Below are 16,395 nucleotides of genomic sequence, written 5' to 3' on the forward strand. Positions count from 1 at the left end.
TGTCACCCACCCCCGGGCGACGCACTCTGCTCATATACCCAGCTCGCTACCCCCTGCCTGGGCACTGGGCCTCAGCACGCCAGCTCCTCCCTCCCCCTCGCTGGGCCTCAGTCACACCGCCGGCCCCTCCCCAGCGGGCCTCGCCCGCTCGCGCACACACCCGGCTGCCCCCTGGCCTGTGCGTGGCGCTCAGTCGCGAGTCACCGCGCGCGCGCCCAGCCGCTCTTCCCTCGCCTTCAAGTTCTGAGCCCCAACAACCACTTCCCGCTCCTCAGCCTCCCCCTAGAGGAGCCGAGCCGCCCCGCCCCCAGTCCGTCGACCATCTCCTTCCTTCCGCCGCTCTATCCTGCGCGCGCCTCCTCTCTATGGTTCCCCTCCCGGCTTTCCCTTACCCAGCGTGCACCGCGGCGGAAGAGAGTGACGACAATAACAAACAGCGGCGGGCGGCTGCGCCAGGAGAACGGTGGCGGGGCTCGAACGGCGCCCGGAGTTTCCCCCAGTCCGCCCCATCAGTCCCCTCTCGGGTCCGGCGCCTTCCCCAGCTCCTCAGGGAGCCCCCGAGCGACGCGCAGGCCGCGCTCTGCTGGGCGCGTCCGGAGCCCGCACTGAGGAGCCGCTGCCGCCGGTCACCGCAGGATGGTGCGCGGGGCCGCCTCGCCGCTGTGGGTGCGTGTCGCTCCGGGTGGGGGAACTATGGAGCCCCCCGTTGACGGCTGGAGGGGGGGGGCAGGCGGGGTCCTCCCCTTCCCCGCAGGCTGGTGGGGTGCGGGGGTGAGTCGCTCACTCGGCTGCGTGGGCCCGTCCCCAGCAGCGGCCGGGTGACACCCGCTGGGCACAGCAGAGGAAAAAGCGAGCGGGGGTGGAGCTGGGATCCCTCCCCTCTGCCTGTCCCGGGGAACGGGGTCCCTGTGGAGATGGAGCGGGGGGGGGAGGCTGGTCTCTGGCTTCAGAGGGACCCACGGAGCGGACAGAGCGACTCAGATCGGAGACTGTTTGTAAACAGAGCGCGAGGAAGCGAGGCTGGCAGGGCAGAGCCGGGCGGGGCTGTGCTGCTCCCTGTTCCCTTCCCACCACTATCGGGAAGGGGATTCGCCTGAAGTTACTACAGGGAATGACTCAGCCTGTCCACGCTTCTGTGCCCGCTTTAACAACAACAGTCAAACCCTGTGAGATGTGTTAGGTCTGCAAGTGTGCTAGCGTGGCTTTGTCTCCAGCTTCTGCCTCTTTCCAGTTTCTAGGACTCGCATGTTGTTTGTTGATCTTTCACATGGGATTCTCCTTGTTGTTACTTTTTAAGAGTACTTTCAAACTATGAAGTACAGTATAGACCCAAGTTGAATTTTCCTTTTTACCTTGTATAGGGGTCATCTGCTCTGCTTTCTTTTCACTGTTCATACAAACGATTGGGAACAGATTTTGCAGAGTACTTGATTTTGCAGTTAGTGAGTAGTTGAACACATTTAAAGCTAAAAAGGATAATACATCATACAATGTACTTTTTTACATTGACAATTTATTGTTCAAATTTGATATTTCAAAATGTTAGTGAAGTATTATATTTTATAAAACAATGAATTCTTAATGTTAGACTTCCTCATACCTCCCTGCTGTGAACTCCTTGCTGAAATGTAGGATACAGCCATTGCTTTTTGCCGGTAAATTCCCATATCCTGTGAACACTTATGTACACACCTAACTTTACTCATGTAAGTAGTGTACTCATGTTAATAAAGTTAAGCACATGCTTAGGTAATTGCATGAGCAGACTGGACAGATTACAATTTACACTAGCAGTCTTCTCCTCTTCAGTGTAATACTATTGTTTGTATATTGGATTTTTCACAGTTTTCACATAACTGAAGTCTGATCTCAAAGCACCTTCTCTCCCTGCACTGTGCAGTTAGCAAATCAAGTGTACTTTAGTTCTCTCCTTTCATATTAAAATGTAAACATTAGTTTTTAAGTAAATTTTGTTGATAACTTTTGAGATATTTTTTACGGGAAATTTGAACTAACTATGTTGAGGTGTGAACCTCACTGACATGAATGGAGTTATACACAGATAATTGATATATGTTAAGACTTAAAAATCTCATTGCCAGTGGCAGATTAGGAAGTTTTCCTTGAGGAGTATGTGTGCCTAAATATGCTATTTATGCAGAATATAGGCATTCATTTAAAAAACTGTTTACAATACTTGATGTTAACCTTCCAAATATGAATCAGTTATAAACTGATGTAGCACTACTTTCATTAGTCTGTAGACAGACTGTTCCAGTTCATCTCCTGCTTTTCACGTGAGTGCTTGGGAAAAATAAAGAGCACTGGAGATTTTCAGAAAGGAGGAGGAGGATCCACAGTAGGTAGCTGAGAAGAGCAGAGTAACAGAGACACTTTACGACCACTGCACATACATGCACACAGAGCGGCCAGGAAACTTTAAGAGAAGGAAGAGGGCAATAAGGAGGCTGGAGAAGGGATAAAAATCCACTTCTTCCTTTCATTAGCTAGAAGTGGGTGGAGGAGCATCTTATTTATCTGACACGTGCTAGCCAGAAGCTGATATGAAAAAAGGATAGCACCCTGGTAGAAATCTCATTGCCCTCTCCTTTCCCAGCAGGACAGGGTAGCAGATGGGATGGGTTTCTCACAGGTGGTTATCCTAGACTTTGCTGGTGGAGCCCACCTATGTATACTTTAAAAAAACAAAAACAAATGGAAGGTCAATTAAGAATATTTAATAAATATAGCTCCTTCCTATCTCACAGTGCATACTGTGTCCATCTTTAGATTGTAAGCTTTTCAGGGCAGGGACTGCTCTTAGCAAACATATTGTCTGCTCTTAACAAATAATAAACAACAATGCACAGAAGAGAGAGAGCATAAGTCTTCTTTCAGTGTTTCAGCCCTTTTCTGGAGAAGCTGCCTCTAGTGATGAAGCTATTCTCTATGCCCATTCAGCATTTAGCTTGTCTACTGCAATTGTCATTAAATGGGTAAATTGAGATATGGACACTTGGAAGTTGAATGAGTGGGTAGTGTTTGCTCATGTAAGTCTTCAAACAGCCATCCATATACTCTGGGTTTCTACCAAATGGTTTTCAAACCTGTGATCTGGAAGTAAAACTGTACGAATAAAACTCAGCTGTTCAAATGAATTTGAAAATGGACATGTTGAGCCCAGTCTTCTTGGAAAGCTGTACATTTTTGTTATACCATTTTGGATTCCACCTTAGATAATGGCGTGAGGCATTTTTTTCAATGTTTTTCAATGTTTTTCAATATTTAAAACTTTCTTTGGTACATTTTTCTGCCAGTCTATGAATAAAATGGAATTGGAAACAGCTAGCATTATTTCACTAGAAAATAGTATGGGACGGAAGTTGAGATTCTTTCCAAAGTTGTTAGATATTGTTCTGTTTTGATTAGTTGGATAATTGAGATGTCTGTTATTGTCTTGACAAAATCAAGCTAAAATCTTTTTTTTCCCATTGTGAAGCTAGTAAGTAGAAGCTAGAAGTAAGTTTGATAAAATATCAGATGCTTCGATCAGTTTGTGCAAGTCCCTGCTATTGGCGAAGACTTGTCGTTTATTTAAGTTTAATGGTAATTACATAATCTAAAAAAGGTCATGCACTAATGAAGGAGGAAGGAAATGAGACACTTAGAAGGAGGACGACAACACAGTTTTTCTTCCAGTCACCATATTTGGCATAAGTGGAAGGTGGCTACATTTATACTTAGTGTTCTAACTGCTATCTGTAGATCTCAAAACCTTTTAATAGCCTAATATCGGGAATGGCAAAGAAAGGTATGACACAGGGGCGTTAAGTGATTTGTCCAAAAGAACATAGGAAGCCAGTGGTAGATCCAGGATTAGGCTGTCTTATCTACTACATTTTCAAATATTACATCTGTACAGCTCATGTAGATGGTTGCATGCTTGTGAAGTGCAGTATCAAATCAGGAGCATATTACACTGGTCTGACTCTGTGATCTGCAATAACTGCTCAATTCTGTGTGGAATATAAAGTTGCTGATACTGATCCATATAGCCCTCAATGCCTGAGACCTACTTACCAGAGCTGGCTTTGATATTTAAGAAAAAAAATAGTATATGTGCTTGGGAAACGTTTTCTGAGAATCTACTGGATGTATTTGAAGTATATTAGAGGTGTACCTAGCCACGTGTGGAGTAAAAAGATTGTACAGTCTTGGAAGACTTTACATTTGGGGAAAAAATACAGTTTTAAAACTGTTTCTAACTTTTTTGAGTTGTAATTGCTGCAGGTTATTTTTAAATACGTATGGAAAGGGAATGGATTAATATAATGTGAATTGTTACCTTTTTTCCTTGTAATAGAGGAAGCCAGTGCAGAGATGAAATACAGAGAATGTATGCCCCATTAAAAATCCTCACATTTTGTAATTATTAATGTGCAGGAAGTCAGACTAGATGATCATGATAGTCCTTTCTGACCTAAAAGTCTATGGGAGTGGGAATTTTGGTGGGAGTATTGAGTCTAATTGAAAGAGTTTTTCTGTTGTGTGAATAGTGATATTACTCAGATGTTTCTCCAGGACAAGCTGCAGTGTGCTTATTTGGATGTTGATCTGTTGCATGTACTCTTGGCCACTCTGAGCATTGGAAGGAATGTAAGGAACAATGGTTCCATAAACTGGCGATTGTATTCTCTTTCCAGAGCTTGCGTCCCTAGGTGGCAAGGGGAGATGAGGTAAGATGAGAACTTAGAAGGCATATAATAGAATTGAAAATTGTATTCTCAGTTCCTTTGTTTTTTGTTTGTAAACTTAACTCTGTAAGAGAAGGTGTCAGTGGAAAAGAATCCTGGCCTTTGTTTCTTGCTGATTTAATGCATGTTTGGTAGTCAGTAAGAATAATTTATATGATAACAGATGAGGCCTCTCCCAGTATTCATATATCTGTGTAATGTTGCAGGACTTTTTCAGTGCATTTGGTGCCTGTTGGGTGAGACTGTGTAGGTAATTGTATCCAATTCTAAAATTAATAAAGTGTGTCCACCTTGTATATAAGAGTTCTGAGATGGAGTTAAAATGGGACTGGTTTTAGTGAACCTATTTCCCCCGTGACATTGTGGAGTCTCCGTAAAGTACTGGTGCAGTGATATTACTCTGTGACATCTACATCAGCATAGGTTTCCATCTCTTATTTGAAGTTGAGCACAATTTTCTGTCAGGAGAGGTCCTACTCTGATGATCTGCTCCCTAATTCTAGTGTGACCCAAACATATCTAGAGGGCTCTGCGGGACAATACTGTCTCCTCTCGCAAACCACGTAGTCATTGATTTGGAATTCTGTACTCAACCATTGATTAAATGATTCCTAGGTACTATCCTCCCTTGGTTCATCCTCACAGGTCATCCTTGTTTACAGCAAGTTCGCTTTTGACAAACAGCAAATGGGAAGCAGATGGGAAGATGGCTATATCTGTCACCAGTGGCAGAAGTCTTGAGCTGAAACCAATTTTGAGAAAGAGTTTTTTTTTTTTTTTTTTTTTTTTTGGAAAGTCGTAATGGCTTTTGTATGGTGGAGGCAAAAAGAGGGTTCTTTGCCTCAACAAAAGAATTTATAAAGGCCTTGATCTCAAAGTGTTTTTTGGATGATAGCCATCTTGGAAACGGGATATTTAAGTGATTTAAGAATTTAAGTGATGTTGGTTGGTTGGGGAAGCAACTAGGAAGTATCATGAGGATTGTATCTTCCCCTTTGACTGAAGGTGTAATGTATGCCTTTTGTTCAAGTTTGCACTGTAGGGTTCTGATAAAACCCTGTCTACCTTTTCTATCTGCAACTAGATGATCAGTAGAATCTCATCAAATTCTTTTAATTTTTAATATTTTTTTTAAATTTTTTGTTTTTATCACAGGAGACTTGGGATTCTGCTGCTGTGGGGAACGGGTAGGAGACCTGGGTGGGTGGATGGCAGAGTAAGCTCACTCTGTGCTCACCTCACAACAGCAGCTCTGGTCTCGTTGGGCTGGGCTTGACACTCTGCTCCAGGCGTTGCAGCCTGGCACATGGTGTTGCAGTGCCACTCATGCAAATTTGGCCTGTCTGCCCAACCCATCATGACAAAGGGGCAGACAGGCCAAATTTGACTGAGTGGCACTGCAACTCCTTACACCAAATCACAACATCTGGAGCAGGGAACTGGGTTAGTCCCATTGGAGAGGAGTTGCCACTGTGGGAGAAGTTTTTCATTTTATCCTGTTTATAGACTTATTTATTTTTTTATAATGTGTTTGCATTTGTGAAAAATGTGGAGCTCTAATGATCAGTATAGCTGTCTTCCTTTTATGTATGTCTAGGAAGTTGCCTTTCTTTTGGGTGTAGGTATTGCAGCTGTCATCCACACCTTTCTCAACTCAAGATTAGGTTACTACAATGTGCTCTACAGAGGACTTTATCTGAAATATATTGGGAAACTTAAATTGCTGCAAACTGCAATAGCCTGGTTGTTACTGGAGTATCGTGCCATGGGCATCTGGTTTTATGATCTTCACTGACTCTGGATTCTGTGTAGATGCAAGGTTTCTGGTATTGACCTATAAAGGCTGAGGTGGTCTGAGACCTACTTACATGGGGAGTAAACAGTCTCTCAGGTAATTATTTCTACAGTTGTGAGAAGCAGAGATGCATGAGCTGGAGCTCTGGTATTATTTAAAAAACAAAACAAAACAAAAAAAACACCAAGGGGGAAGGAGGTTGTTTGGAGAGCTTTTTCTGAGGACCCTTTGATTTTTGGAACTAGTTTTTGCCTCTTGTTGTGAAATAATGCAAATTTGGTGATTTTTGTGTGTGTTTGGGGGGGGGGGGGGTCTGCAAAGCTGTATCTCTTCCTTCATTTCTGAAAGGGCACAAGGAGAAGTTATGACAGTGATTGATGGTGGACAAAGAGGATTGTTTGTCTTTGAGCTGCTGCTGCTGCTTCTTTTGCTGGTGGAGTCAGAAGAAGCTTGTACTGTTATGAGGAGGGAATTTTTGTAAATGTGTTTTTAGAGGCTCAAAAGGGTGCTTGGTGTGAGGGAATAGGTGCTATCTTTTTATTTTATAAAATTGAAATATATCAAATGAAAGTGAAGAAATAAGTTTGAAGTAGCAGTCAGCAAAGGTTGAAGAAGCAAATGAAATGAACATTAATTTACTTTAGTCAGAGACTGGGAAATCAAAAGTAAAGGCTTTCATAGTACAGCTAAAATACAAATTTAGCTCAGAATTGACAGTGCTGTATTCAGATAATTTATCTCCACAAGGATATTTTAGAGTTCAGCAAACGGAATTGTATCTCAGTTATGTTTTGAATTGTGTTGTACCCTTATTTTCATAAAACTAACAGTCTATACACTTACATAACTGGTTTGTTCATGTTATCCAGAACTTGTGTAAGGTTTCATTTTGTATTTCATAGATTACGTATGTACCCTGTAGGAGTTTTCATCCACATTGGATTACTTACTCTTTGTATTATTTGTGAAGTATGCATCACCTATCTGCCAATAGCCCTAATAATTAAGGGGTGGTTCACGAGCGAGTTTCTCCACATTATTTTTTCTAAACATAGCACTACTTCTTTTCCAACTCTTGATATAGCTGTTGAATTAGCAGGGGTGCAAACTTGTTGACTTTAGTGTAATTTAGTGACAACCAGAAAAGTAGCTCCTTTGTATACTTGGGGTGAGCTCCAAACTCTCAGGATGTGGGAAAATGGAGGAAGGGGGACAGAAATGTGGTGTGCTAATAGTAGCCTCACCTTCGCTTTTCTGCGCACACTGAACCTGATTTTCAAGCATCTCTTTCAACTTCCTTCCTGTGTTATTGAAAACCACGCAGCTCTCACAGAAATGTCATGGCTATGTGAAACTGAGTAGAATTTTTTGAAGTCTGTCAATTCTACAGCCAAAATGCTTCTGCTCAACTTGTGTAACTGCATGGTTCCTGCTACGGTCCCTGTTCTGTTATAGTGTGCAGTCAGATGATACATGTTGATCATGCCATGGATAAATACTTGAGGAGTGGAATTTATATATACCATCTTAAATTTCCATCTCAATTTTGGAGGAAGAAAAGTATTTAAGCAGTTCTCTTTTTCTGTCACGGCAACTATTTGGAATTAATAGAATTATTCATCTTCATATTGTAATGTACATTTAAAAATATATTCTCAGTTAACTAAACATTGATTAGGTCTTTAAACACATATTTGTATATATATTTTTTTATATTGCTAGCTGGTATCAGTGCTGAGATACTGTGGAAATGGGTCATGGGGTACCTTCATAAAAACATAGATACAAACAATAGAATTAAATGCTTTACTATTGGATTGAGGACACTATGGCCAGGTCTACACGTCGACCTAACTCTGTAAGCGTCTACACTACAGGGTTGCTCCTGCTGATGTAAGTCCCCCACTACACCAACTTAATAACTCCACTTCCATGAGAGGCATAGCACCTAAGTCAATGTAGTTATGGTGATACAGTATCTGTGGAGACACTGCACTACTTACATGGCCTATCAGCATTGCATGGAGCTCACAGCTGTGAGCACTGCTGTCTGGTGCTGACAGCTCCTGCAGGCTCAGTGCAGAGCCCTGTGCAGAGCTGACAGCTCAGGCTGTTAGCCCCACCCACTGCCCCACTTAAGTCAATGCAAACACTCCTGGTGAGGACGCACACCACCAGGAGAAGGAGGGTAGTGTGGACATAACAAACTGCAATAATTACTGCAATGGCTGTAGGTTGTCCCAGCAGGTTGCCTTAATTGGTTAGTGTAGACAAGGCCTAAAAGGCATAATTCCTTGTTATGATTAATGCCCTACAAAAAAGAGGGTTGCATGTGAACATCAGCTTTTTTATTTTCATATTATTCCAAGAAATATTTACACATTTAATTAATTGGAGTACAGATTGCTGTTGTTTACAGAAGTCACAATTTCAATTTTGTTTTACTTAATCTGTATTCTTAATTTTGAAGTGTTTACTTTTGTAATGTCACAATCTCACTTGCAGTTTTCCTTATATTTGGTGTTCTTAATTGTCAGTCTGATCACTGTTCTGCTTGTAAACTCAGATTAGTTTGGGTATTGCAATAGGTAGTTGGATTGGGCACTTCAGAAATGATGCATTCTAATTGAAGGGGATTTATTAATTTAGGAAAGTAAATGGCAATTGTGGTCAAAACAGGAACACTATAAGCTACAAATTCTCATTCCTGTCTGAACTTTTTTCCACATGATGTTCAACTAACACCAAGGTATCCTCTTAACTGGAAGCGATCAGATTTTTTGTCAGATTTTTATTTATTTATTACTGAATTTGTACTGTCGTAGACCAAGGCCCCATTGCACTAAGTGCTTTACAAACACAGAACAAAAATGGCTTACTTTCTGCATTCCACATCACTTTTTATTACCATTTTCACTGTTTCCCTTGTGTAGTTTGTTGCTTCTGATTTTTGGGTCTTTCACCAGCAACTGTGGAGGAAAATAACATTTTCTATAAAGGGAAAATATGACTGTAAAACCAAACTAAAACATTCCTTGTGAAGAATCAAGAGCAAGTGTAGTATCTGCAGCTGAAATTGACTAGATGTAAAGTTGATGGTGTCCTTGTAATGGATATCAATAGCTCATTAGCTATTTTTAAGCTCTCTGAAACTAGATGAGCCTTACAATTAAAAAAAATTGCAAACTCCGGTGTTCTCTTGGGGTTAGGTGAAGTTGAAGATTACTAAACACCTTGTATGAATTTTTAGGTGTCTCCACAGATTGCTATCTCTTAATTAAACACATGCAAGCCAATACATGTGATTTGACTGTAGTGTGATAAACTTGAGGTACATGGTATGGAATAATGTATATTTGTAAAGGCTATGGGTGATACTTAGCTTAATATGTACACTAAGGGTTCACGAGTCTCCATGGCATAGTGAAGGGCTTTATACATTTTGAAAATATTTTTAAATCTTGTTCCTTTATTTTCTTTGCCATCTACAATGGTTCCATTCTTAGGTAATCAAGTGAAATTTATTAAATATTGTTCTTTGAAGTTTTCTGGTGCTTCAGGGCAAGTCTTTTGGTAAATTGTGCCTGACTGTCAGAATGCAGAAATATAGCAGAGGAAGAAAATACACCGTCTTAAAAGTTACACTCCAAGAGACCTTGCATTCAAACCACATCTTAAGCAGCCCTTTGTTGTCAGGAGATCTTTGACTGTGCTTTAGACAGTCACTGGAAATTAAGAGAATTAAAGTAAAGACTGAGTGTTAGGGAGTTAATTGTCTGTGCCAGGGTTTTTCTCCAGGAATTAAGTGGTGCCATCTTTTGTCCCCTAACAGGAATCTTCACCCACTTTCCCAGCTAATTTCAAGTGTCAGAGTTAAGATGTACTTGAACTTTTTTTTCTAAATGTTACTTACTGAACCATTTGCAAACTTTTTGACCAGATTTTACAAGTTATAATTATTTTCCAAAGAGTTTGTTTCCACATGCAGAACCTCCCCATCCATGGGTAATGAGTCAGATATTTGAGCTAAGCCATCTGAAGCAACACATAGTTGAGTATATCACTCTTTACAAAAAAGAAGGTAGGAATATCCAAATTGTCTTTGGAGAGAAAACGGTGTTCTGGCAATGCTTCTGAGATGATAAAAGAAAAGTGTGGTTAAAAAATAAAATGTTCCATCAGTCAGCTGTGAATCAAAGATTATACCCAGACAGGAAAGGAAACTGCTTATTTCTATGGTTAAAGGGTAATTGAAGGGAAAGAACATAATTATATTAGAGCATGGAGTGTTTCCTAGTGATTAGAACACATCAGAAGTCAGACCTGGGTTTACTTCCTGACTCATGTGATGTCACCTTTTAGTAATAATTTACTTCTGTGCCTGTTTCCTCAGTTAAGACATAAATCACCTTTGTCAAACATGAAGTTTATCAGATGAAAGATGTGTATTAGAGAACTATTTCAGTGTCTAATTCTAAAAGATTATATCCACAAGCTCGTGGACAGGATTGGATCACATTCTTTTACCAAAGATAGATAGATTCTCTCTGATTTTAGTTTTGTCATCATATTTCTATGAAACCATAAAAATTAAAAACACTGTCCAGAATAAACATATGAAAAGTTAACTAAAATAGGAGGAACATAAAACTCTAGGGATCACTTCAAAGAGTAGACATATGATCAAAAATAGAACGGCTAAAGCTACAAAATACAGGTAGGATATTTAAACCCTAGAACAGTCAAATAATATTACAGCATCAGCATGGCAAATCCCAAAGGGACATGGCCTCCTTGCAAATTGAGTGTTGCCTGATTGATTGCTGACAAGATGCTTAAGGTGGTCTGGTTGTATATTTGGTTTATATCCATCACTAGCAATCTTGTTGCCCTCCTGAAGCTTTTGATGCCCCCGTGATAACCAGCCACATAGCAACATTCCTTGGTACACAGGCTTCAGGATTCATTTGTCTTCCATTCAAATGATACGTTAATCCTAAGAAAGCTGTTGAAACTGAACCACTGCTGAAGGAGATGGTTCCTGGGTTCGACTTCAAATACCCTAATAGCTGATCTTGTCCTGCCACTTGATATGAAGCAGTTGATGAAGATGACAAGACTCAAAAACATAAGTCCTGTATTCTTCTTCAGCTTTCCACAGTGTCTGCGTTTCACTTTCATACAGTGGAGTTGGTACAATGTTGATTTATGGCTCCTCAACTTTGTTGCAAAGTTCATGTCATGACATCATCACAAAGGCTGGTGAAGGGCCCAAAATGTGACAGCAACTGCTGCTATATACACGTCCACATCTTTTGAGCATCCTCCTGCACTGTGTGACACTGCTCAAATACTGACTTACTTTTGTCTGAATTAATAACCCGACTAACGTGCACCGCTTCTTGCTCAACCAGATTGGCCATAAGTTGCAGCAGTTCACTGAATTGAGCCAACAAGACAATGTAATTGGGGTATTCAAGATATTGAAATAAAGTGGTGATCACTTGAATGCTATCGACAACTGCCTCAAGTTTATCCATCAACAAATCAGTGCTGATGTTGAACAGTGATGTTGACTGAAAATAACCTTGACACACACCTGTGGATCCAGGAAAAATAATAAACAATAATACAAATGATACTTCAAATAATACAACATACCTCTAGACAAAAACAATATTCAGTCTAGTTAAAAATCAGCAGACAGATATAAAAGAATTGAGAGAAACTGAAGAGAAGATTGTCATAGACTTCAGTGAAATCAGTTTTATTACTATGATAAGCTCTAAAACTTGACACATCTATTCAATTTTTATTTTTTAAATAAGTGACATTTTAATTTCTTTGACACCAGTACTTTGACAGAATGGCAAATTGAAATTTAACTGTTTGGGGAGAGGGTGGTACATGCATTCATCAAATGGAGGAGGGAACTTACTTTGAACAGGAGGAAAATAACTGCCTGAAATACCTAAAGGCCTCATCAATTTAATATCAAAAGGGAAAAAATAAATTAAACTTTCTTCTGTGAAAGAGAACTTCTTATAGATAAGCCATGTTGCCAGCAGGTTAAACGTACAGCAGGAAAATTCTTACAGTACATTCAGGTACTGGAAGAAGAGAAAGCTATTTCAGTTTTGATTGTTAGAAGAGGCAAATGGCTGACTTTGACTCTTCCAGTATGATGGGCTGCCCTTTTAGGCTGCCTAAGTTGGTGCATAATAGAGTGCAGTGAATAGAAGTTAAGCCTCAGAACTAAAATGTGTTCTGAGTTACTTACTTAAGCATAATTACATTGTGAAGTAACAAGCAAAATTCTATTCAAAATTACTTTTTTGCTAGAATTTTTGGTGTAAATTTTGCCTGAGATTGTGGGGATTCTATATTTTTCTGTGCCACCAACAACTTAAAAATTATCCTTGTATGCACAATACTTTCTCAGCTGTTCAGGCATAGTCATTTTCAGTTTACTGCTGTGACTACTGTTGAGATATTGCTCAGAAGCTGCATTCTCATGGTCTCCATACTTTGACGCTTCTGCAGAAGTGGGAAGAAAAGTGTGTTTTCATCTAGTCTTGGATTGCTCTTACATTTTATAAATACAGTTCTGGAGCAGGAGTAAAATATCACATGAATGTCACTCATCTGCAGGACTCTCTAAAACCTCACCCATCCTTTAATGAGAAACTGAAAAACAGGGATTGCTTTCAGAGCTCCAGCCAGTGTTCTGACAATAGGGTTCCCCTCCAAGCAAAGTAAAGGAAGATATGCGGATCTCAAAAATTCTCACCAAAGGAGAGCATAAAGCTATGTAGAAGATTGTACTTCTATACACTGCTAGTATTTCCTGTTTTCCAGAGAGGATTATCTTGGAATATTAAACAAAATCAACCCACTCACTTTTATAGAATAGAGTCTGAATGGTGTATGCTGCATCATTAAAGTGGCTATATAAAACTGCATATACTTTCATATATTTAGACTTGGAAGTATTTAGATGTTTGTCAGTAAACGTTGATTTCACCTTCCGCACACACTGATGAAAAATATTTCCACTGAAGATAATCAATCTTTATGGAGAGGCAAAGTAATAAAATGCTGCTTCAGCACTCATTAGATATATATATATATATATATATATATATATATATATACTTTGTATATTTTGACATGGGATGCTGACAACTTGTGTTTTAATGGTTATAAAGCTTTAATGATTTGAATCTCAACATCTGCTGTCATTAAATAATTGTCTGACATTCCCCCCCATCATTTCCTTCAACAATGAAAATTTAAATTGATAAAAATAGGAAAAAAAAGCTTAAAAATACACATTGATATCCATCAGACTTATAGAAAAGAGCAATAGAATTCTGCCAAGTTTATATATATTTCATCTATGGTTATGGTAAGGATTCTGTTTCATTTTAGTGAAAACTTAATAGTATATTGCACTGATGAAACACAATGGGCATGTTAATAAAAAGCTACTGAGATGCAACAGGGTGGAGTGATTTTTATCATGATTTAAATCAGTGCATAGGAAACCTTGATTAAATTGATTTGATCTTGGTTTGCATTTGTTCTTAGTTAATCACTTTTTCAAGGAATATATCATTGGTTGGTTTAAAAAATTGTCGATTTGCAGCTGAATAAGTACCAAATCTAGTGTTAAGGTTTTCTTTTTGCTAACCAGGAGGATTCACTTTTATTTAAGTAGTTAGGTAGCTTAACATACATTGATTCAGATTCTTAAATTTTACATTTTTTGTATTATATTGAATGTGGTGAATGCAGCATTTCTTATTTACTGATTGATTTCTCGTTTGTGTCAAGCTCTTTGTCAGCCTCTCCAAGTCCTTGAGAGTGTTTTAGAGGCAAGATTGAGGTGCAAGTTGGAGGAAAATATAGGAGAGGTGCAACATGTCTTTAGGAGTGGAAGGAGTACTAAAGATGCAATAATTGCAAGGAGATAGAAGTTTGAAAGAAGGGTAAATGGAGGGCATACATCACATTTTTTGATCTGGAGAAAATATGACTTGCTTCTGTGGGAGCTGGTTTTTGGAGCATTGAGATGGATGGGAGGGGGTGTTCAAGTGGAGATGATAGAGAAGCTGTTTCAAGAGTCAAGAGTTATGGTGGTAACAGTATATGGAATTTCAGAGAGCCTTGGGGTGACTGTGGGATTGAGACATGGCAATGTGCTGAGTCCACTTCTCTTCATTCTAGTTTAGCAATTAATTAGTAGGAGAATGGAGCCTGACAGAGAAAATTAATGTATGCTGGCAATCTGGACCTTTTGGGTAACAGCAAAGAGGAATTGGTAATTATCAGAGTGGGCATCTGTGTTTGAAGACCATAGTTTGAAGGTAACACAAAGAAAATTGAAGTTTATGCAAGTAGGAAAAGTGGAAGGAGAGCTATTGATTTCAGCTTCTGAAGAGAAACTGAATCAGAAGAATGAATTTGTGTACTAGGGAGGTACACTTAATGCCATCAAAGGGAGATCTGGAGAAATGAAAAGAAGAACCCAGTGTGTGTCGGCAGCAGTGGAAAAAGGTGTCGGAATACTGTGAAACTAGCAATTAAATAACCAGCTGAAAGGCGAAGCGTTTGCCGTGCTTTTTTGTCCCTGCCTGTTCTGATTTGTAAACTGGGGGTCTTATGAAGATGGAAGAAAAGAAAATACAGGTAGTAAAGTGTGTATATATATACTGAGGAGAATTTATCTACTGAGGAGAATACTGATCCATCCCTCTTATCCTTGGCTGCTTACTTTGCTTAAGAGCCTTTGGTGAGAGACCTTGACAAAAGATTTCTGAAAGTCCAAGTACACTTTATCCACTGGAGCACCTTTGTCCACATGCTTGTTGACCCTTTCAAAGAGTTCTAGTAGATTGGTGAGACATGATTTCTTTTTACAAAAACCATGCTGACTCTTCCCCCAACAAATCGTGTTCATCTATGTGTCTGATAATTCTGTTCTTTACTATAGTTTCAACCAATTAGCCTGATATTGATGTTTAGGTTTACTGGCCTGTAATTGCCAGGATGGCCTCTGGAGCCTTTTTAAAAAATTGATGTCACATTAGCTATGTTCTAGTCATGTGCTACAGAAACTGGTTTAAATGATAGGTTACATACCATGGTTAGTAGTTCTGCAGTTTCATATTTGAGTTCTTTCTGAACTCTTGGGTGGATACCCTCTGGTCCTGGGGACTTACTGTTTAATTAATCAGTGTTGTTCCAAAAACTCCTCTATTGACGCCGCAATCTGGAACAGTTTCTCAAATTTGTCACCTGAAAAGATTGGCTCAGGGAATCTTCCTCACATTTTTCTGCAATGATTACCAATGCCAAGAATTCATTTAGCTTCTCCACAATGTCATTATGTTCCTTGAGTGCTCCTTTAGCATCTCTGTCATCGAGTGGCCCCACTGATAATTTGGCAGGCTTCCTGCTTCTGATATACTTTTAAACGTTTTTTGTTTTTAGTTTTTTATTTTTTGGCTATTTGCTCTTCAAATTCTTTTTTGGCCTTTCTAATTACTGTATTTCCCCATGTATAAGATGCTCCCATGTATAAGACGCACCTTAATTTTGGGGCCTGAAATTTGAAAATAAATGTATTACGGTACATCAGCGGTAAGTACCACTGTATAAGACGCACCCAGTTTTTAGACCCCAATTTTTTCGAAAAAAGGTGCGTCTTATACATGGGGAAATACGGTATACTTTTACACTTGACTTGTCAGAGTTTATGCTCCTTTCTATTTTCCTCAGTGGGATTTGACTTCCAAATTTCAGAGGATCCCTTTTTGTTTCTAACTGCTTCTTTTTACTTTG

At 39.6% G+C, this 16,395-nt stretch overlaps 1 protein-coding gene across 1 annotated transcript in view; it reads left to right on the top strand.

Annotated features, from left to right (window-relative positions):
- The first annotated feature begins 423 nt into the window (after positions 1 to 423).
- The window catches only part of RB1CC1 (RB1 inducible coiled-coil 1), a 167,548-nt gene continuing 151,576 nt past the window's right edge, over positions 424 to 16,395 (top strand). Inside the window, exon 1 of the mRNA XM_067553518.1 lies at positions 424 to 666. The gene's annotated coding sequence lies outside the window, so the exon portion shown is untranslated. The remainder of the gene's footprint in view (positions 667 to 16,395) is intronic.

This window comes from Emydura macquarii, unplaced genomic scaffold (assembly GCF_026122565.2).
Source record: "Emydura macquarii macquarii isolate MOO-44397 ecotype Brisbane River unplaced genomic scaffold, CSIRO-AGI_Emac_v2 contig_1477, whole genome shotgun sequence".
NCBI classification, from domain to species: domain Eukaryota; kingdom Metazoa; phylum Chordata; order Testudines; family Chelidae; genus Emydura; species Emydura macquarii.